The sequence below is a fragment of the Lactuca saligna genome, chromosome 5 (genome assembly GCF_052625555.1).
Source record: "Lactuca saligna cultivar CGN05327 chromosome 5, ASM5262555v1, whole genome shotgun sequence".
In the NCBI taxonomy this organism is placed as follows: Eukaryota; Viridiplantae; Streptophyta; class Magnoliopsida; order Asterales; family Asteraceae; genus Lactuca; species Lactuca saligna.
The window spans coordinates 3,733,084-3,755,119 of NC_136421.1; positions in this window are offsets into that span (position 1 = coordinate 3,733,084).

The window sequence follows — 22,036 nt, forward strand, 5'->3', positions numbered from 1 at the left end:
CGTTTATACCCAGTAATAGGATGTCTAGAGGTCCAGAAAGTCCCATGATTGCGTATTTCGGGACCATGCGTATTTCAGGAAGCAGTTGATCGACTGCATGGCATGGACTCGCCGAGTCCAATGATCAGACTCGGCGAGTAACTTGAGGATTCACTGGGACTCGCCGAGTTGTTCTTCAGACTCGGCGAGTAGCTTGAAGATTTACTGGGACTCACCGAGTTGTTCTTCAGACTCGGCGAGTGGAGTCGGGGTGGCCCCGCGATTCTTCCACGAGGATCTCGTCGAGTCAAGAGGGATACTCGACGAGTAGAAAGGGGAACAACAGGGAAAGTTGGGGAGGATGTCTAGACTCGCCGAGTCGCCTTTGCACTCGACGAGTCGGGTCAAGTTGACCGTTGACCGTTGACCGTTGACCAGAGTTGACCTGCATGTAATTTCTTAGGGTCAGTTGTCTTGAATGATAAGAGTATTAATAAGGGTATACGGTATTATAGGGAGTCTGCAGATCGGCGGATCGAGTGCGAGTGGTTTCAAGAGTTGATAGTTTACATTACTACGAGGTGAGTCTTCTCACTATACTTCACCCGGAAGGGTTTGACTGTGTGACCGGAAGGTCGGATGATAAGTGTTATTTATGCTATGAATAGAAAGGTAGTTGCTATGCATGCTATGTATGTTTATGGGCCGGAAGGCAATATGTTATGTGACAGAAAAGGTCAGGTAGGATATATGATATATGTGTTATATGTGTTAGAGTACATGTATTATGTGTTGTATATGTTATGGGCCGGAAGGCAATGTGTTATGGGCCGGAAGGCGATATGTTACGGGCCGGAAGGCAATATGTTATGGGCCGGAAGGCGATTATGTTTACGGGCCGGAAGGCAATGTGTTGTGGACCGGAAGGTCAGGGCCTGGAAAGGCGTATATGTGTAAGTTGTATACTGGGGAACTCACTAAGCATTTATGCTTACAAGTTGTTATGTATGTGTTTCAGGTACTAGCGAGGACCGTGGGAAGGCGCCGGCATGATGCATACACACTGCTGTTATTGGAGATCTTGGGGATTTTATATATGTATTTGATATGAAACATGAAATAAATACCATTGGTTGAATGAAATCACTTTATTTTAAATGAAAATTTTATTTGAAAATTTGCGTTGTTACATACCTAGTGAAATCATTTTCCTTTTAATATCTCCCAACACACCATCATACTATTTTGAACAAATCCATTCAAAAAATATTCAATCTTCTTATCTAAGATTTCACTTTCTATCTCTGAAAGGAAACTTCTCTCCCTCTCTCTCTCTCTCAGTCACGAGTTTTAAAGGGCTATTCTTGAGTTTTTTCTCCCATTTTTTATCACTATATCCTTCTTACTTCTACCCAATATTCACATATTCATACAAATTGTAAATGATTTACACAAATATTAACATATTTGGTCTAAGGATCTTCAAATCTTCAAGTATCTTTGAAGTGTTCTTGACTAATGCGAACCTTCTCGGATACGAAACTCCTGATGCGAACCTTCTCGGACGCGAACCTCCAGATGCGAACCTTCTCGGATTTGAACCTCTTGGATGCAAACCTTCTTAGATGTAAACATCCGGATGCGAACCTTCTCGGATGTGAATCTTCTTGGACGAGAACCTTCTGATGCGAACCCCTTGGATGCGAACCTCTAGATCAAACCTTCTTGGATGCGAACCTCTAGATCAAACCTTCTTGGATGCGAACCTCCTTATGCGAAACTTCTCAGATGTGAACCTCTTGGATGCGAACCTTTTGGATGCAAACCTCCATATGTGAACCTTCTTGGATGTGAACCTCTTGGATGCGAACCTTCTCGGTTGTGAACCTCTTGGATGCGAACCTCTAGATCAAACCTTCTCGGATGCGAACCTCTTCATGTGAAACTTCTCGGATCTGAACCTCTTGGATGCGAACCTTTTGGATGCAAACCTCCATATGTGAACCTTCTCGGATGCGAACCTCTTAGATGCGAACCTCCTGATGCGAACCTTCTCGGTTATGAACCTCTTGGAGTCGAACCTTCTTAGATACGAAAATCCTGATGTGAACCTTCTTAGATGTGAATCTTGTTGGATACAAACCTCCTTATGCGAGATGCAAATCTTCTCGGATGTGAACCTCCTGATGCGAACCTTCTAGGATAAGAGCCTCCTAATGCGAACCTTCTCAGATGCGAACCTCCTGATGTGAACCTTCTCGAATGCGAACCTCCTCATGCGAAACTTCTCGGATGTGAACCTCTTGGATGTGAACCTTTCGCATATGTGAACCTTCTCGGATGCGAACCTCTTGGATGCGAACCTCCAGATGCGAACCATCTCAGATGCGAACCTCCTGATGCGAGCCTTCTCGGTTGTGAACCTCTCAGATGCGAAACTCCTGATGCGAACCTTCTCGGATGCGAATCTTCTTCGATACGAACCTCCTGATGCAAACCTCTTGTATACGAACCTTCTCAGATGTGAACCTCCTGATGCGAATCTTCTTGGATAAGAACCTCGTGATGCGAACCTTCTCGGATACGAACCTTCTTGGATGAGAACCTTCTGATGCGAACCCCTTGGATGCGAACCTCTAGATCAAACCTTCTTGGATGCGAACCTCCTTATGCGAAATTTCTCGGATGTGAACCTCTTGGATGCGAACCTTTCGGATGCAAACCTCCATATGTGAAACTTTTCGGATGCAAACCTCTTGGATGTGAACCTTCTCGGTTGTGAACCTCTTGGATGCGAACCTCTAGATCAAACCTTCTCGGATGCGAACCTCCTCATGCGAACCTTCTCGGATGTGAACCTCTTGGATGCGAACCTTTCGGATGCAAACCTCCATATGTGAACCTTCTCGGATGCGAACCTCTTAGATGCGAACCTCCTGATGCGAACCTTCTCGGTTAAGAACCTCTTGGATTCGAACCTTCTTAGATACGAAACTCCTGATGTGAACCTTCTTAGATGTGAATCTTGTTGGATACGAACCTCCTTATGCGAACCTCTTGGATACAAATCTTCTTGGATGTGAACCTCATGATGCGAACCTTCTTGGATAAGAGCATCCTAATGCGAACCTTCTCAGATGCGAACCTCCTGATGTGAACCTTCTCGAATGCGAACCTCCTCATACGAAACTTCTCGGATGTGAACCTCTTGGATGTGAACCTTTCGCATATGTGAACCTTCTCGGATGCGAACCTCTTGGATGCGAACCTCCAGATGCGAACCATCTCAGATGCGAACCTCGTAATGCGAGCCATCTCGGTTGTGAACCTCTCAGATGCGAAACTCCTGATGCGAACCTTCTCGGATGCGAATCTTCTTGGATACGAACCTCCTAATGCAAACCTTTTGTATGTGAACCTTCTCGGATGTGAACCTCCTGATGCGAACCTTCTCGGATAAGAACCTCCTGATGCGAACATTCTCGGATGCGAACCTCCTGATGTGAACCTCTTCGATGCGCACCTTCTCAGATTCAAACCTTCTTGTATAAGAACCTACTGATGTGAACCTTCTCGGATGCGAGCCTTCTTAGATGTGAACCTCCTGATGAGAACCTTCTCGTAAGTGAAACTCCTGAGCCGAACCTTCTTAGAGATGAACCTCTTGGATGCGAACCTCCTGATGCAAACCTTCTCGGATAAGAACCTCCTGATGCGAACCTTCTTGGACGCAAACCTCCTGATGTGAATCTTCTCAGATGTGAACCTCTTCGATGCGCACCTTCTCAGATGCAAACCTCCTGATGCTATCCTTGTTGTATACGAACCTACTGATGTGAACCTTCTCGAATGCGAGCCTTCTCGAATGTGAACCTCCTGATGCGAATCTTCTTGGTTACTAACCTCCTAATGTGAACCTTCTCGTAGGTGAACCTCCTGATGCGAACCTTCTCAGAGGCGAACCTCTTTGATGCGAAACTCCTGATGCGAACCTTCTTGGATGCGAATCTTCTCGGATACGAACCTCCTGATGCAAACCTCTTGTATGCGAACCTTCTCGGATGTGATCCTCCTGATGCGAACCTTCTCGGATAAGAACCTCCTGATGCGAACCTTCTCGGATGCGAACCTCCTGAAGTGAACCTCTTCGATGCGCACCTTCTCAGATTCAAACCTTCTTGTATACGAACCTACTGATGTGAACCTTCTCGGATGTGAGCCTTCTTAGATGTGAACCTCCTGATGCGAACCTTCTTAGATACGAACCTCCTGATGAGAACCTTCTCGTAAGTGAACCTCCTGAGGCGAACCTTCTTAGAGACGAACCTCTTGGATGCGAACCTCCTGATGCAAACCTTCTCGGATAAGAACCGACTGATGCGAACCTTCTTGGACGCGAACCTCCTGATGTGAATCTTCTCGGATGTGAACCTCTTCGATGCGCACCTTCTCAGATGCAAACCTACTGATGCTATGCTTCTTGTATACGAACCTACTGATGTGAACCTTCTCGAATGCGAGCCTTCTCTAATGTGAACCTCCTGATGCGAATCTTCTTGGATACGAACCTCCTAATGCGAACCTTCTCGTAGGTGAACCTCCTGATGCGAACCTTCTCAGAGGCGAACCTCTTGGATGCGAACCTCCTAATGCGAACCTTCTCGGATACGAACCTCCAGTGATACGAGCCTCCTGATGGGAAACCTCTCAGATGCGAAGCCTCTTAGCTGCTCACCTTCTCAGCAGTGAGCCTTCTCAGTAGCGAACCTTCTCAGCAACGACCCTTCTCAGCAGCGAACCTTCTCAGCAGCAACCCTTCTCAGCAGCGAACCTTCTCGCTTCTCAAGTCCGGTTCTTGACCAGTTTCGCTTTTTGAGTCCGTTTTTGACAATTTTGACGTGAGATTTTCACCCAATTCCTATTTTTGACATATTATACCCTCTAAACTCATATATTATCCATATATTGAAGATTTATTAAATATGAATCTTATTTTGGTTTCGGATCATATCAAGAGGACATAAAAGTACTCTTTGACATTTACGATAAATTTATGTGTCAAGTCACCACTATACCTACTTTTTGTGACTATTCACACTCTACCTAGTGAAATCATTTTCCTTTTAATATCTCCCAACACACCATCATACTATTTTGAACAAATCCATTCAAAAAATATTCAATCTTCTTATCTAAGATTTCACTTTCTATCTCTAAAAGGAAACTTCTCTCTCTCTCTCTCTCAGTCACGAGTTTTAAAGGGCTATTCTTGAGTTTTTTCTCCCATTTTTTATCACTATATCCTTCTTACTTCTACCCAATATTCACATATTGATACAAATTGTAAACGATTTACACAAATATTAACATATTTGGTCTAAGGATCTTCAAATCTTCAAGTATCTTTGAAGTGTTCTTGACTAATGCGAACCTTCTCGGATACGAAACTCCTGATGCGAACCTTCTCGGATGCGAACCTCCAGATGCGAACCTTCTTGGATTTGAACCACTTGGATGCAAACCTTCTTAGATGTAAACATCCGGATGCGAACCTTCTTGGATGCAAACCTTCTTAGATGTAAACATCCGGATGCGAACCTTCTCGGATGTGAATCTTGTTGGATGAGAACCTTCTGATGAGAACCCCTTGGATGCGAACCTCTAGATCAAACCTTCTTGGATGCGAACCTCCTTATGCGAAACTTCTCGGATGTGAACCTCTTGGATGCGAACCTTTTGGATGCAAACCTCCATATGTGAACCTTCTTGGATGTGAACCTCTTGGATGCGAATCTTCTCGGTTGTGAACCTCTTGGATGCGAACCTCTAGATCAAACCTTCTCGGATGCGAACCTCTTCATGTGAAACTTCTCGGATCTGAACCTCTTGGATGCGAACCTTTCAGATGCAAACCTCCATATGTGAACCTTCTCGGATGCGAACCTCTTAGATGCGAACCTCCTGATGCGAACCTTCTCGGTTATGAACCTCTTGGATTCGAACCTTCTTAGATACGAAAATCCTGATGTGAACCTTCTTAGATGTGAATCTTGTTGGATACGAACCTCCTTATGCGAGATGCAAATCTTCTCGGATGTGAACCTCCTGATGCGAACCTTCTAGGATAAGAGCCTCCTAATGCGAACCTTCTCAGATGCAAACCTCCTGATGTGAACCTTCTCGAATGGGAACCTCCTCATGCGAAACTTCTCGGATGTGAACCTCTTGGATGTGAACCTTTCGCATATGTGAACGTTCTCGGATGCGAACCTCTTGGATGCGAACCTCCAGATGCGAACCATCTCAGATGCGAACCTCCTGATGCGAGCCCTCTCGGTTGTGAACCTCTCAGATGCGAAACTGCTGATGCAAAACTTCTCGGATGCGAATCTTCTCGGATACGAACCTCCTGATGCAAACCTCTTGTATACAAACCTTCTCGGATGTGAACCTCCTAATGCGAATCTTCTTGGATAAGAACCTCTTGATGCGAACCTTCTCGGATGCGAACCTCCTGATGTGAACCTCTTCGATGCGCACCTTCTCAGATTCAAACCTTCTTGTATACGAACCTACTGATGTGAACCTTCTCGGATGCGAGCCTTCTTAGATGTGAACCTCCTGATGCGAACCTTCTTAGATACGAACCTCCTGATGAGAACCTTCTCGTAAGTGAACCTCCTGAGGCGAACCTTCTTAGAGACGAACCTCTTGGATGCGAACCTCCTGATGCAAACCTTCTCGGATAAGAACCTCCTGATGCGAACCTTCTTGGACGTGAACCTCCTGATGTGAATCTTCTCGGATGTGAACCTCTTCGATGCACACCTTCTCAGATGCAAACCTCCTGATGCTATCCTTCTTGTATACGAACCTACTGATGTGAACCTTCTCGAATTCGAGCCTTCTCGAATGTGAACCTCCTGATGCGAATCTTCTTGGATACGAACCTCCTAATGCGAACCTTCTCGTAGGTGAACCTCCTGATGCGAAACTTCTCAGAGGCGAACCTCTTGGATGCGAACCTCCTAATGCGAACCTTCCCGGATGCGAACCTCCTGTGATACGAGCCTCCTGATGGGAAACCTCTCAGATGCGAAGAGTCTTAGCTGCGAACCTTCTCAGCAGTGAGCGTTCTCAGTAGCGAACCTTCTTAGCAGCGACCCTTCTTAGCAGCAAACCTTCTCAGCAGCAACCCTTCTCAGCAGCGAACCTTCTCGCTTCTCAAGTCCGGTTCTTGACCAGTTTCGCTTTTTGAGTCTGTTTTTGACAATTTTGACGTGAGATTTTCACCCAATTCATATTTTTGACATATTAGACCCTCTAAACTCATATATTATCCATATATTGAAGATTTATTAAATATGAATCTTATTTTTGTTTCGGATCATATCAAGAGGACATAAAAGTACTCTTTGACATTTACGATAAAGTTATGTGTCAAGTCACCACTATACCTACTTTTTGTGACTATTCACACTCTACCTAGTGAAATCATTTTCCTTTTAATATCTCCCAACACACCATCATACTTTTTTGAACAAATCCATTCAAAAAAATTCAATCTTCTTATCCAAGATTTCACTTTCTATCTCTTAAAGGAAACTTCTCTCTCTCTCTCTCTCTCTCTCTCTCTCTCTCAGTCACGAGTTTTAAAGGGCTATTCTTGAGTTTTTTCTCCCATTTTTTATCACTATATCCTTCCTACTTCTACCCAATATTCACATATTCATACAAATTGTAAACGATTTACACAAATATTAACATATTTGGTCTAAGGATCTTCAAATCCTCTTGGATGCAAACCTTCTTAGATGTAAACATCCGGATACGAACCTTCTTGGATGCAAACCTTCTCGGATACGAAGCTCCTGAGATGCAAACCTTCTCGGATGCGAACCTTCTTGGATGAGAACCTTCTGATGCGAACCCCTTGGATGCGAACCTCTAGATCAAACCTTCTTGGATGCGAACCTCCTTATGCGAAACTTCTCAGATGTGAACCTCTTGGATGCGAACCTTTCGGATGCAAACCTCCATATGTGAACCTTCTTGGATGCGAACCTCTTGGATGCGAACTTTTTCGGTTGTGAACCTCTTGAATGCGAACCTCCAGATCAAACCTTCTCGGATGCGAACCTCCTCATGCAAAACTTCTCGGATGTGAACCTCTTGGATGCGAACCTTTCGGATGCAAACCTCCATATGTGAACCTTCTCGGATGCGAACCTCTTAGATGCGAACCTTCTCGGTTATGAACCTCTTGGATTCGAACCTTCTTAGATACAAAACTCCTGATGTAAACCTTCTTAGATGTGAATCTTGTTGGATACAAACCTCCTTATGCGAACCTCTTGGATGCAAATCTTCTCGGATGTGAACCTCCTGATGCGAACCTTCTAGGATAAGAGCCTCCTAATGCGAACCTTCTCAGATGCGAACCTCCTGATGTGAACCTTCTCAAATGCGAACCTCCTCATGCGAAACTTCTCGGATGTGAACCTTTCACATATATGAACCTTCTCGGATGCGAACCTCTTGGATGCGAACCTCCAGATGCGAACCATCTCAGATGCGAACCTCCTGATGCGAGCCTTCTCAGTTGTGAACCTCTCAGATGTGAAACTCCTGATGCGAACCTTCTCGGATGCGCATCTTCTCGGATACGAACCTCCTGATGCAAACCTCTTGTATGCGAACATTCTCGGATGTGAACCTCCTGATGCGAACCTTCTCGGATAAGAACCTCCTAATGCGAACCTTCTCGGATGCGAACCTCCTGATGTGAACCTCTTCGATGCGCACCTTCTCAGATTCAAACCTTCTTGTATACGAACCTACTGATGTGAACCTTCTCGGATGCGAGCCTTCTTAGATGTGAACCTCCTGATGCAAACCTTCTTAGATACGAACCTCCTGATGAGAACCTTCTCGTAAGTGAGCGCTGTCATCGACTGTGAGCGCCAGCTGGTGACTATACGAGACCCTAGTGGGGGAGTTCTTACGGTATACGGCGAGGGTACCCGTTCGGGATCAGCTTTTTGTTCGGCCGCTAGGGCGAGGCAATGCCTACAGCAGGGATGTAAAGGTTTTATGGCGTATGTGCTGGATACACGGGAGGCTTCCGAGAGACCGAGGACAGTGGAGGAGGTCCTAGTGGTGCGTGAGTTTCCAGATGTTTTTCCCAAGGAGTTGCCGGGAGTACCTCCTGCGAGGCAAGTGGAGTTTGGTATCGATCTGATTCCGGGGGCTGCGCCTATTGCGAAGGTGCCTTATCGTCTTGCACCTCCCGAGATGCAAGAGTTGTCCTCGCAACTCCAGGAGTTGCTGGGGAAGGGATTTATTCGGCCGAGTAGCTCGCCGTGGGGAGCACCGATTCTGTTCGTCAAGAAGAAGGATGGTTCACACCGGATGTGTATTGATTACCAGGAGTTGAACAAGGTGACGGTCAAGAACCGCTATCCGTTACCAAGGATCGATGATCTATTCGATCAGTTGCAAGGGGCATCTTGGTTTTCTAAAATCGATTTGAGATCAGGGTACCATCAGGTAAGAGTGCGGGATGAGGACGTCCAGAAGACAGCATTCAGGACGCGGTATGGGCATTACAAGTTCGTGGTGATGCCTTTCGGGCTCACCAATGCCCCGGCAGTGTTCATGGACCTCATGAACAGGGTATGCAGGCCGATGCTGGATCGGTCTTTGATTGTATTTATCGACGACATCCTAGTGTATTCGCGAACTAGAGAGCAGCATGAGGGACACTCGAGGGAGGTCCTTGAGGTACTGAGGTCGGAGAAGTTATATGCAAAATTCTTCAAATGTGACTTCTGGTTGCGGGAGGTCCAATTTCTTGGACATGTTGTTAATCAGGCAGGGATATTGGTCGATCCGGCCAAGGTGAAAGCAGTGATGAGTTGGGAGGCACCGAAGTCACCTTCCGAGATCAGGAGTTTCCTTGGGTTGGCGGGGTACTATCGGAGGTTTATTAGAGACTTCTCCAAGATCGCGGTACCGCTCACCAGATTGACCCGGAAGGGTGTTACATTCTTATGGGGACCCGAGCAACAGACTTCCTTCGAGACACTTCGTCAGAGACTGTGCGAAGCCTCGGTATTAGCTCTCCCGGAGGGGATGGAGGACTTTGTCGTATATTGCGACGCATCGATTTCGGGACTGGGTGCAGTGTTGATGCAGAGGGGCCATGTGATAGCTTATGCATCGAGGCAATTAAAGCCTCACGAGGCGAGATATCCCACGCATGACTTGGAGTTGGGGGCAGTAGTGTTCGCTCTCAAGATTTGGCATCACTACCTGTATGGGGTTCGTTGTACTATATATTGCGACGCATCGATTTCGGGACTGGGTGCAGTGTTGATGCAGAGGGGCCATGTGATAGCTTATGCATCGAGGCAATTAAAGCCTCACGAGGCGAGATATCCCACGCATGACTTGGAGTTGGGGGCAGTAGTGTTCGCTCTCAAGATTTGGCGTCACTACCTGTATGGGGTTCGTTGTACTATATACACGGACCATAAGAGTTTGAAGTATTTGATGGATCAACCCAACCTAAATATGCATCAGAGGAGATGGTTGGACGTGGTTAAGGATTATGACTGTGAGATCCTATACCACCCAGCCAAGGCTAATGTGGTAGCCGATGCATTGAGTCGTAGGGCGGAGAGCACTCCATTGCGGGATGTATGTCTGAGACTGATGGTGATGACTCCGGTATTAGATGCTATTCGTGGGGCACAGGCCGAGGTTGTGAGATCCGAGATGCAGAAGAAGGAGCGGGTCGTTGGGTTAATTTCAGAGTTCGTTAAGGATGGACGAGGACTTCTAATGTTTCAGGGTCGGATTTGGGTACCATTCGTGGGCGGTACGCGTGCTACTTTGATGGAGGAGGCTCATAAATCGAAATTCTCGATCCATCCCGGTGCTACGAAGATGTATTTGGACTTGAGAAAGGAATATTGGTGGCCTTGCATGAAGAGAGACGTCACTTGGTTCGTTGAGAGGTGTTTGACCTGCCGTAGGGTTAAGGCCGAGCACTAGAGACCGCATGGTAAGTTGCAGCCCTTGGAGATTCCTGAGTGGAAGTGGAAACAGATTACGATGGATTTCATCACCAAATTGCCGAGAACTGCCAGGGGAGTCGATGCAATTTGGGTAATTGTGGATAGATTGACGAAGAGTGCACACTTCCTTGCCATTAGCGAGAGTTCATCAGCGGAGAAGTTGGCGGAGTTATACGTGAGAGAGGTGATATCTCGGCATGGAGTGCCAATCTTGATTGTTTCAGACCGTGATGTACGCTTCACTTCCAGGTTCTGGAAGAAATTCCATGAAGAGCTGGGTACTAAACTGCATTTTAGTACCGCATACCATCCCTAGACAGACGGTCAGAGCGAGCGGACGATTCAGACACTGGAAGACATGCTTAGAGCGTGTGTGTTAGACTTCGGGGGTAGCTGGGATGCGCATTTACCCTTGGCTAAGTTTTCCTACAACAACAACCATCATTCGAGCATTGGTATGCCACCTTTTGAGTTGTTGTATGGTAGGAGGTGTCGGACTCCCATTTGCTGGGGAGAGGTGGGACAGAGAGTGATGGGCAGTACAGAGATCGTACTACAGACGATCGAGCAGATTCAACAGGTTAGGCAGAGGTTATTGACCGCCCAGAGCCGACAGATGAGTTATGCGGACAGACGCCGGTCCGAGCTGGAATTCCATGTTGGCGACTTCGTTCTCCTGAAGGTTTCTCCTTGGAAGGGAGTGATCCAGTTCAGAAAGAGGGGCAAGTTGGGGCCCCGATTCATAGGTCCATTTCGTGTAATTGCAAGGGTGGGTCGGGTAGCTTATCGGTTGGAGTTGCCAGCAGAGTTGGGACAGATTCACAATACCTTTCACGTATCACAGTTGAGGAAGTGTATAGCCGATGAATCGGCAGTGGTTCCGTTAGAGGATATTCAGGTGGATGCGAGCCTGAATTACGCCGAGAGACCGGTAGCTATCAGGGATCGGAAGATCAAGGTTCTGCGAAACAAGGAAGTACCTCTGGTGTTGGTTCAATGGCAACATCGGAAAGGATCGGAGATGACTTGGGAGCTGGAGCGTGAGATGCGGGAGCAACATCCGGAGTTATTCGCAGAGTGAGACTTCGAGGGCGAAGTCTAGTTTTAGTGGGGGAGAGTTGTAACAGCCCCGAATTTCAGGTATTGCTTTAAAACTATTTTGGGGCATTTTTGGAAGGGACTCGGCGAGTTGGAGCCAGACTCGCCGAGTAGGACCACAGACTAGGTCGCGGGTTCGCGACTGGACTCGACGAGTCCATTATGGACTCGGCGAGTCTACGCTGTTCAGCAGAAACCCTAGCCGTTTGGTTTTAGATCGTATATAACGCCCCATATGCCGTCATTGTCCGTCTTTTAGCCGTTTGAGAAGAACCCTAATCGTTGTGGACGTCTAGAGCAGGAGAGAAAGCTATAGGAACTTTGAGGAACTTGTTAGGCAAGAAGAAGAAGAGTTTTGGCCAAAGGAATATCAAGGAGGATCGAGTCCTGAGGTTTGGGGACACAGAGAGTGCGTTTTCAGGTAATACTCGGACCATTTCTGTTATTTTGATGTTTAAACGAATCTAGGGTTTATGAAACCCATTTAGTGATTAGATGGGTTATTATGTTGTTACCCAGACGTTTATACCCAGTAATAGGATGTCTAGAGGTCCAGAAAGTCCCATGATTGCGTATTTCGGGACCATGCGTATTTCAGGAAGCAGTTGATCGACTGCATGGCATGGACTCGCCGAGTCCAATGATCAGACTCGGCGAGTAACTTGAGGATTCACTAGGACTCGCCGAGTTGTTCTTCAGACTCGGCGAGTAGCTTGAAGATTTACTGCGACTCGCTGAGTTGTTCTTCAGACTCGGCGAGTGGAGTCGGGGTGGCCCCGCGATTCTTCCACGAGGATCTCGTCGAGTCAAGAGGGATACTCGACGAGTAGAAAGGGGAACAACAGGGAAAGTTGGGGAGGATGTCTAGACTCGCCGAGTCGCCTTTGCACTCGACGAGTCCGGTCAAGTTGACCGTTGACCGTTGACCGTTGACCAGAGTTGACCTGCATGTAATTTCTTAGGGTAAGTTGTCTTGAATGATAAGAGTATTAATAAGGGTATACGGTATTATAGGGAGTCTGCAGATCGGCGGATCGAGTGCGAGTGGTTTCAAGAGTTGATAGTTTACATTACTACGAGGTGAGTCTTCTCACTATACTTCACCCGGAAGGGTTTGACTGTGTGACTGGAAGGTCGGATGATAAGTGTTATTTATGCTATGAATAGAAAGGTAGTTGCTATGCATGCTATGTATGTTTATGGGCCGGAAGGCAATATGTTATGTGACAGAAAAGGTCAGGTAGGATATATGATATATGTGTTATATGTGTTAGAGTATATGTATTATGTGTTGTATATGTTATGGGCCGGAAGGCAATGTGTTATGGGCCTGAAGGCGATATGTTACGGGCCGGAAGGCAATATGTTATGGGCCGGAAGGCGATTATGTTTACGGGCCGGAAGGCAATGTGTTGTGGACCGGAAGGTCAGGGCCTGGAAAGGCGTATATGTGTAAGTTGTATACTGGGGAACTCACTAAGCATTTATGCTTACAAGTTGTTATGTATGTGTTTCAGGTACTAGCGAGGACCGTGGGAAGGCGCCGGCATGATGCATACACACTGCTGTTATTGGAGATCTTGGGGATTTTATATATGTATTTGATATGAAACATGAAATAAATACCATTGGTTGAATGAAATCACTTTATTTTAAATGAAAATTTTATTTGAAAATTTGCGTTGTTACATACCTAGTGAAATCATTTTCCTTTTAATATCTCCCAACACACCATCATACTATTTTGAACAAATCCATTCAAAAAATATTCAATCTTCTTATCTAAGATTTCACTTTCTATCTCTAAAAGGAAACCTCTCTCTCTCTCTCTCTCTCTCCCAGTCACGAGTTTTAAAGGGCTATTCTTGAGTTTTTTCTCCCATTTTTATCACTATATCCTTCTTACTTCTACCCAATATTCACATATTCATACAAATTGTAAACGATTTACACAAATATTAACATATTTGGTCTAAGGATCTTCAAATCTTCAAGTATCTTTGAAGTGTTCTTGACTAATGCGAACCTTCTCGGATACGAAACTCCTGATGCGAACAATCTCGGATGCGAACCTCCAGATGCGAACCTTCTCGGATTTGAACCTCTTGGATGCAAACCTTCTTAGATGTAAACATCCGGATGCGAACCTTCTCGGATGTGAATCTTCTTGGACGATAACCTTCTGATGCGAACCCCTTGGATGCGAACCTCTAGATCAAACCTTCTTGGATGCGAACCTCTAGATCAAACCTTCTTGGATGCGAACCTCCTTATGCGAAACTTCTCGGATGTGAACCTCTTGGATGCGAACCTTTTGGATGCAAACCTCCATATGTGAACCTTCTTGGATGTGAACCTCTTGGATGCGAACCTTCTCGGTTGTGAACCTCTTGGATGCGAACCTCTAGATCAAACCTTCTCGGATGCGAACCTCTTCATGTGAAACTTCTCGGATCTGAACCTCTTGGATGCGAACCTTTTGGATGCAAACCTCCATATGTGAACCTTCTCGGATGCGAACCTCTTAGATGCGAACCTCCTGATGCGAACCGTCTCGGTTATGAACCTCTTGGAGTCGAACCTTCTTAGATACGAAAATCCTGATGTGAACCTTCTTAGATGTGAATCTTGTTGGATACAAACCTCCTTATGCGAGATGCAAATCTTCTCGGATGTGAACCTCCTGATGCGAACCTTCTAGGATAAGAGCCTCCTAATGCGAACCTTCTCAGATGCGAACCTCCTGATGTGAACCTTCTCGAATGCGAACCTCCTCATGCGAAACTTCTTGGATGTGAACCTCTTGGATGTGAACCTTTCGCATATGTGAACCTTCTCGGATGCGAACCTCTTGGATGCGAACCTCTAGATGCGAACCATCTCAGATGCGAACCTCCTGATGCGAGCCCTCTCGGTTGTGAACCTCTCAGATGCGAAACTCCTGATGCGAACCTTCTCGGATGCGAATCTTCTCCGATACGAACCTCCTGATGCAAACCTCTTGTATACGAACCTTCTCGGATGTGAACCTCCTGATGCGAATCTTCTTGGATAAGAACCTCCTGATGCGAACCTTCTCGGATGCGAACCTTCTTGGATGAGAACCTTCTGATGCGAACCCCTTAGATGCGAACCTCTAGATCAAACCTTCTTGGACGCGAACCTCCTTATGCGAAATTTCTCGGATGTGAACCTCTTGGATGCGAACCTTTCGGATGCAAACCTCCATATGTGAAACTTTTCGGATGCAAACTTCTTGGATGTGAACCTTCTCGGTTGTGAACCTCTTGGATGCGAACCTCTAGATCAAACCTTCTCGGATGCGAACCTCCTCATGCGAAACTTCTCGGATGTGAACCTCTTGGATGCGAACCTTTCGGATGCAAACCTCCATATGTGAACCTTCTCGGATGCGAACCTCTTAGATGCGAACCTCCTGATGCGAACCTTCTCGGTTAAGAACCTCTTGGATTCGAACCTTCTTAGATACGAAACTCCTGATGTGAACCTTCTTAGATGTGAATCTTGTTGGATACGAACCTCCTTATGCGAACCACTTGGATACAAATCTTCTTGGATGTGAACCTCCTGATGCGAACCTTCTTGGATAAGAGCATCCTAATGCGAACCTTCTCAGATGCGAACCTCCTGATGTGAACCTTCTCGAATGCGAACCTCCTCATACGAAACTTCTCGGATGTGAACCTCTTGGATGTGAACCTTTCGCATATGTGAACCTTCTCGGATGCGAACCTCTTGGATGCGAACCTCCAGATGCGAACCATCTCAGATGCGAACCTCCTAATGCGAGCCATCTCGGTTGTGAACCTCTCAGATGCGAAACTCCTGATGCGAACCTTCTCGGATGCGAATCTTCTTGGATACGAACCTCCTAATGCAAACCTCTTGTATGTGAACCTTCTCGGATGTGAACCTCCTGATGCGAACCTTCTCGGATAAGAACCTCCTGATGCGAACATTCTCGGATGCGAACCTCCTGATGTGAACCTCTTCGATGCGCACCTTCTCAGATTCAAACCTTCTTGAATAAGAACCTACTGATGTGAACCTTCTTGGATGCGAGCCTTCTTAGATGTGAACCTCCTGATGCGAACCTTCTTAGATACGAACCTCCTGATGAGAACCTTCTCGTAAGTGAAACTCCTGAGGCGAACCTTCTTAGAGACGAACCTCTTGGATGCGAACCTCCTGATGCAAACCTTCTCGGATAAGAACCTCCTGATGCGAACCTTCTTGGACGCAAACCTCCTGATGTGAATCTTCTCAGATGTGAACCTCTTCGATGCGCACCTTCTCAGATGCAAACCTCCTGATGCTATCCTTGTTGTATACGAACCTACTGATGTGAACCTTCTCGAATGCGAGCCTTCTCGAATGTGAACCTCCTGATGCGAATCTTCTTGGTTACTAACCTCCTAATGTGAACCTTCTCGTAGGTGAACCTCCTGATGCGAACCTTCTCAGAGGCGAACCTCTTGGATGCGAAACTCCTGATGTGAACCTTCTCGGATGCGAATCTTCTCGGATACGAACCTCCTGATGCAAACCTCTTGTATGCGAACCTTCTCGGATGTGATCCTCCTGATGCGAACCTTCTCGGATAAGAACCTCCTGATGCGAACCTTCTCGGATGCGAACCTCCTGATGTGAACCTCTTCGATGCGCACCTTCTCAGATTCAAACCTTCTTGTATACGAACCTATTGATGTGAACCTTCTCGGATGCGAGCTTTCTTAGATGTGAACCTCCTGATGCGAACCTTCTTAGATACGAACCTCCTGATGAGAACCTTCTCGTAAGTGAACCTCCTGAGGCGAACCTTCTTAGAGACGAACCTCTTGGATGCGAACCTCCTGATGTAAACCTTCTCGGATAAGAACCGACTAATGCGAACCTTCTTGGACGCGAACCTCCTGATGTGAATCTTCTCGGATGTGAACCTCTTCGATGCGCACCTTCTCAGATGCAAATCTCCTGATGCTATGCTTCTTGTATACGAAGCTACTGATGTGAACCTTCTCGAATGCGAGCCTTCTCTAATGTGAACCTCCTGATGCGAATCTTCTTGGATACGAACCTCCTAATGCGAACCTTCTCGTAGGTGAACCTCCTGATGCGAACCTTCTCAGAGGCGAACCTCTTGGATGCGAACCTCCTAATGCGAACCTTCTCGGATACGAACCTCCAGTGATACGAGCCTCCTGATGGGAAACCTCTCAGATGCGAAGCCTCTTAGCTGCTCACCTTCTCAGCAGTGAGCCTTCTCAGTAGCGAACCTTCTCAGCAGCGACCCTTCTCAGCAGCGAACCTTCTCAGCAGCAACCCTTCTCAGCAGCGAACCTTCTCGCTTCTCAAGTCCGGTTCTTGACCAGTTTCGCTTTTTGAGTCCGTTTTTGACAATTTTGACGTGAGATTTTCACCCAATTCGTATTTTTGACATATTATACCCTCTAAACTCATATATTATCCATATATTGAAGATTTATTAAATATGAATCTTATTTTGGTTTCGGATCATATCAAGAGGACATAAAAGTACTCTTTGACATTTACGATAAATTTATGTGTCAAGTCACCACTATACCTACTTTTTGTGACTATTCACACTCTACCTAGTGAAATCAGTTTCCTTTTAATATCTCCCAACACACCATCATACTATTTTGAACAAATCCATTCAAAAAATATTCAATCTTCTTATCTAAGATTTCACTTTCTATCTCTAAAAGGAAACTTCTCTCTCTCTCTCTCTCTCTCAGTCACGAGTTTTAAAGGGCTATTCTTGAGTTTTTTCTCCCATTTTTTATCACTATATCCTTCTTACTTCTACCCAATATTCACATATTGATACAAATTGTAAACGATTTACACAAATATTAACATATTTGGTCTAAGGATCTTCAAATCTTCAAGTATCTTTGAAGTGTTCTTGACTAATGCGAACCTTCTCGGATACGAAACTCCTGATGCGAACCTTCTCGGATGCGAACCTCCAGATGCGAACCTTCTTGGATTTGAACCTCTTGGATTTGAACCTCTTGGATGCAAACCTTCTTAGATGTAAACATCCGGATGCGAACCTTCTTGGATGCAAACCTTCTCGGATACGAAGCTCCAGAGATGCAAACCTTCTCGGATGTGAATCTTGTTGGATGAGAACCTTCTGATGCGAACCCCTTGGATGCGAACCTCTAGATCAAACCTTCTTGGATGCGAACCTCCTTATGCGAAACTTCTCGGATGTGAACCTCTTGGATGCGAACCTTTTGGATGCAAACCTCCATATGTGAACCTTCTTGGATGTGAACCTCTTGGATGCGAACCTTCTCGGTTGTGAACCTCTTGGATGCGAACCTCTAGATCAAACCTTCTCGGATGCGAACCTCTTCATGTGAAACTTCTCGGATCTGAACCTCTTGGATGCGAACCTTTCGGATGCAAACCTCCATATGTGAACCTTCTCGGATGCGAACCTCTTAGATGCGAACCTCCTGATGCGAACCTTCTCGGTTATGAACCTCTTGGATTCGAACCTTCTTAGATACGAAAATCCTGATGTGAACCTTCTTAGATGTGAATCTTGTTGGATACGAACCTCCTTATGCTAGATGCAAATCTTCTCGGATGTGAACCTCCTGATGCGAACCTTCTAGGATAAGAGCCTCCTAATGCGAACCTTCTCAGATGCGAACCTCCTGATGTGAACCTTCTCGAATGGGAACCTCCTCATGCGAAACTTCTCGGATGTGAACCTCTTGGATGTGAACCTTTCGCATATGTGAACGTTCTCGGATGCGAACCTCTTGGATGCGAACCTCCAGATGCGAACCATCTCAGATGCGAACCTCCTGATGCGAGCCCTCTCGGTTGTGAACCTCTCAGATGCGAAACTGCTGATGCAAACCTTCTCGGATGCGAATCTTCTCGGATACGAACCTCCTGATGCAAACCTCTTGTATACAAACCTTCTCGGATGTGAACCTCCTGATGCGAATCTTCTTGGATAAGAACCTCTTGATGCGAACCTTCTCGGATGCGAACCTCCTGATGTGAACCTCTTCGATGCGCACCTTCTCAGATTCAAACCTTCTTGTATACGAACCTACTGATGTGAACCTTCTCGGATGCGAGCCTTCTTAGATTTGAACCTCCTGATGCGAACCTTCTTAGATATGAACCTCCTGATGAGAACCTTCTCGTAAGTGAACCTCCTGAGGCGAACCTTCTTAGAGACGAACCTCTTGGATGCGAACCTCCTGATGCAAACCTTCTCGGATAAGAACCTCCTGATGCGAACCTTCTTGGACGCGAACCTCCTGATGTGAATCTTCTCGGATGTGAACCTCTTCGATGCACACCTTCTCAGATGCAAACCTCCTGATGCTATCCTTCTTGTATACGAACCTACTGATGTGAACCTTCTCGAATTCGAGCCTTCTCGAATGTGAACCTTCTGATGCGAATCTTCTTGGATACGAACCTCCTAATGCGAACCTTCTCGTAGGTGAACCTCCTGATGCGAAACTTCTCAGAGGCGAACCTCTTGGATGCGAACCTCCTAATGCGAACCTTCCCGGATGCGAACCTCCTGTGATACGAGCCTCCTGATGGGAAACCTCTCAGATGCGAAGCCTCTTAGCTGCGAACCTTCTCAGCAGTGAGCCTTCTCAGTAGCGAACCTTCTTAGCAGCGACCCTTCTCAGCAGCAAACCTTCTCAGCAGCAACCCTTCTCAGCAGCGAACCTTCTCGCTTCTCAAGTCCGGTTCTTGACCAGTTTCGCTTTTTGAGTCCGTTTTTGACAATTTTGACGTGACATTTTCACCCAATTCATATTTTTGACATATTAGACCCTCTAAACTCATATATTATCCATATATTGAAGATTTATTAAATATGAATCTTATTTTTGTTTCGGATCATATCAAGAGGACATAAAAGTACTCTTTGACATTTACGATAAAGTTATGTGTCAAGTCACCACTATACCTACTTTTTGTGACTATTCACACTCTACCTAGTGAAATCATTTTCCTTTTAATATCTCCCAACACACCATCATACTATTTTGAACAAATCCATTCAAAAAAATTCAATCTTCTTATCCAAGATTTCACTTTCTATCTCTTAAAGGAAACTTCTCTCTCTCTCTCTCTCTCTCTCTCTCTCAGTCACGAGTTTTAAAGGGCTATTCTTGAGTTTTTTCTCCCAATTTTTATCACTATATCCTTCCTACTTCTACCCAATATTCACATATTCATACAAATTGTAAACGATTTACACAAATATTAACATATTTGGTCTAAGGATCTTCAAATCCTCTTGGATGCAAACCTTCTTAGATGTAAACATCCGGATGCAAACCTTCTTGGATGCAAACCTTCTCGGATACGAAGCTCGTGAGATGCAAACCTTCTCGGATGCGAACCTTCTTGGATGAGAACCTTCTGATGCGAACCCCTTGGATGCGAACCTCTAGATCAAACCTTCTTGGATGCGAACCTCCTTATGTGAAACTTCTCAGATGTGAACCTCTTGGATGCGAACCTTTCGGATGCAAACCTCCATATGTGAACCTTCTTGGATGCGAACCTCTTGGATGCGAACTTTTTCGGTTGTGAACCTCTTGAATGCGAACCTCCAGATCAAACCTTCTCGGATGCGAACCTCCTCATGCGAAACTTCTCGGATGTGAACCTCTTGGATGCGAACCTTTCGGATGCAAACCTCCATATGTGAACCTTCTCGGATGCGAACCTCTTATATGCGAACCTACTGATGCGAACCTTCTCGGTTATGAACCTCTTGCATTCGAACCTTCTTAGATATGTGAACCTTCTCGGATGCGAACCTCTTGGATGCGAACCTCCAGATGCGAACCATCTCAGATGCGAACCTCCTGATGCGAGCCTTCTCAGTTGTGAACCTCTCAGATGTGAAACTCCTGATGCGAACCTTCTCGGATGCGCATCTTCTCGGATACGAACCTCCTGATGCAAACCTCTTGTATGCGAACATTCTCGGATGTGAACCTCCTGATGCGAACCTTCTCGGATAAGAACCTCCTAATGCGAACCTTCTCGGATGCGAACCTCCTGATGTGAACCTCTTCGATGCGCACCTTCTCAGATTCAAACCTTCTTGTATACGAACCTACTGATGTGAACCTTCTCGGATGCGAACCTTCTTAGATGTGAACCTCCTGATGCAAACCTTCTTAGATACGAACCTCCTGATGAGAACCTTCTCGTAAGTGAACCTCCTGAGGCGAACCTTCTTAGAGACGAACCTCTTGGATGCGAACCTCCTGATGCAAACCTTCTCGGATAAGAACCTCCTGATGCGAACCTTCTTGGACGCGAACCTCCTGATGTGAATCTTCTCGGATGTGAACCTCTTCGATGCGCACCTTCTCAGATGCAAACCTCCTGATGCTATCCTTGTTGTATACGAACCTACTGATGTGAACCTTCTCGAATGCGAGCCTTCTTGAATGTGAACCTCATGATGCGAATCTTCTGGGTTACGAACCTCCTAATGTGAACCTTCTCGTAGGTGAACCTCCTGATGCGAACCTTCTCAGAGGCGAACCTCTTGGATGCGAAACTCCTGATTCGAACTTTCTCGGATGCGAATCTTCTCGGATACGAACCTCCTGATGCAAACCTCTTGTATGCGAACCTTCTCGGATGTGAACCTCCTGATGCGAACCTTCTCGGATAAGAACCTCCTGATGCGAACCTTCTCAGATGCGAACCTCCTGATGTGAACCTCTTCGATGCGCACCTTCTCAGATTCAAACCTTCTTGTATACGAACCTACTGATGTGAACCTTCTCGGATGCGATTCTTCTTAGATG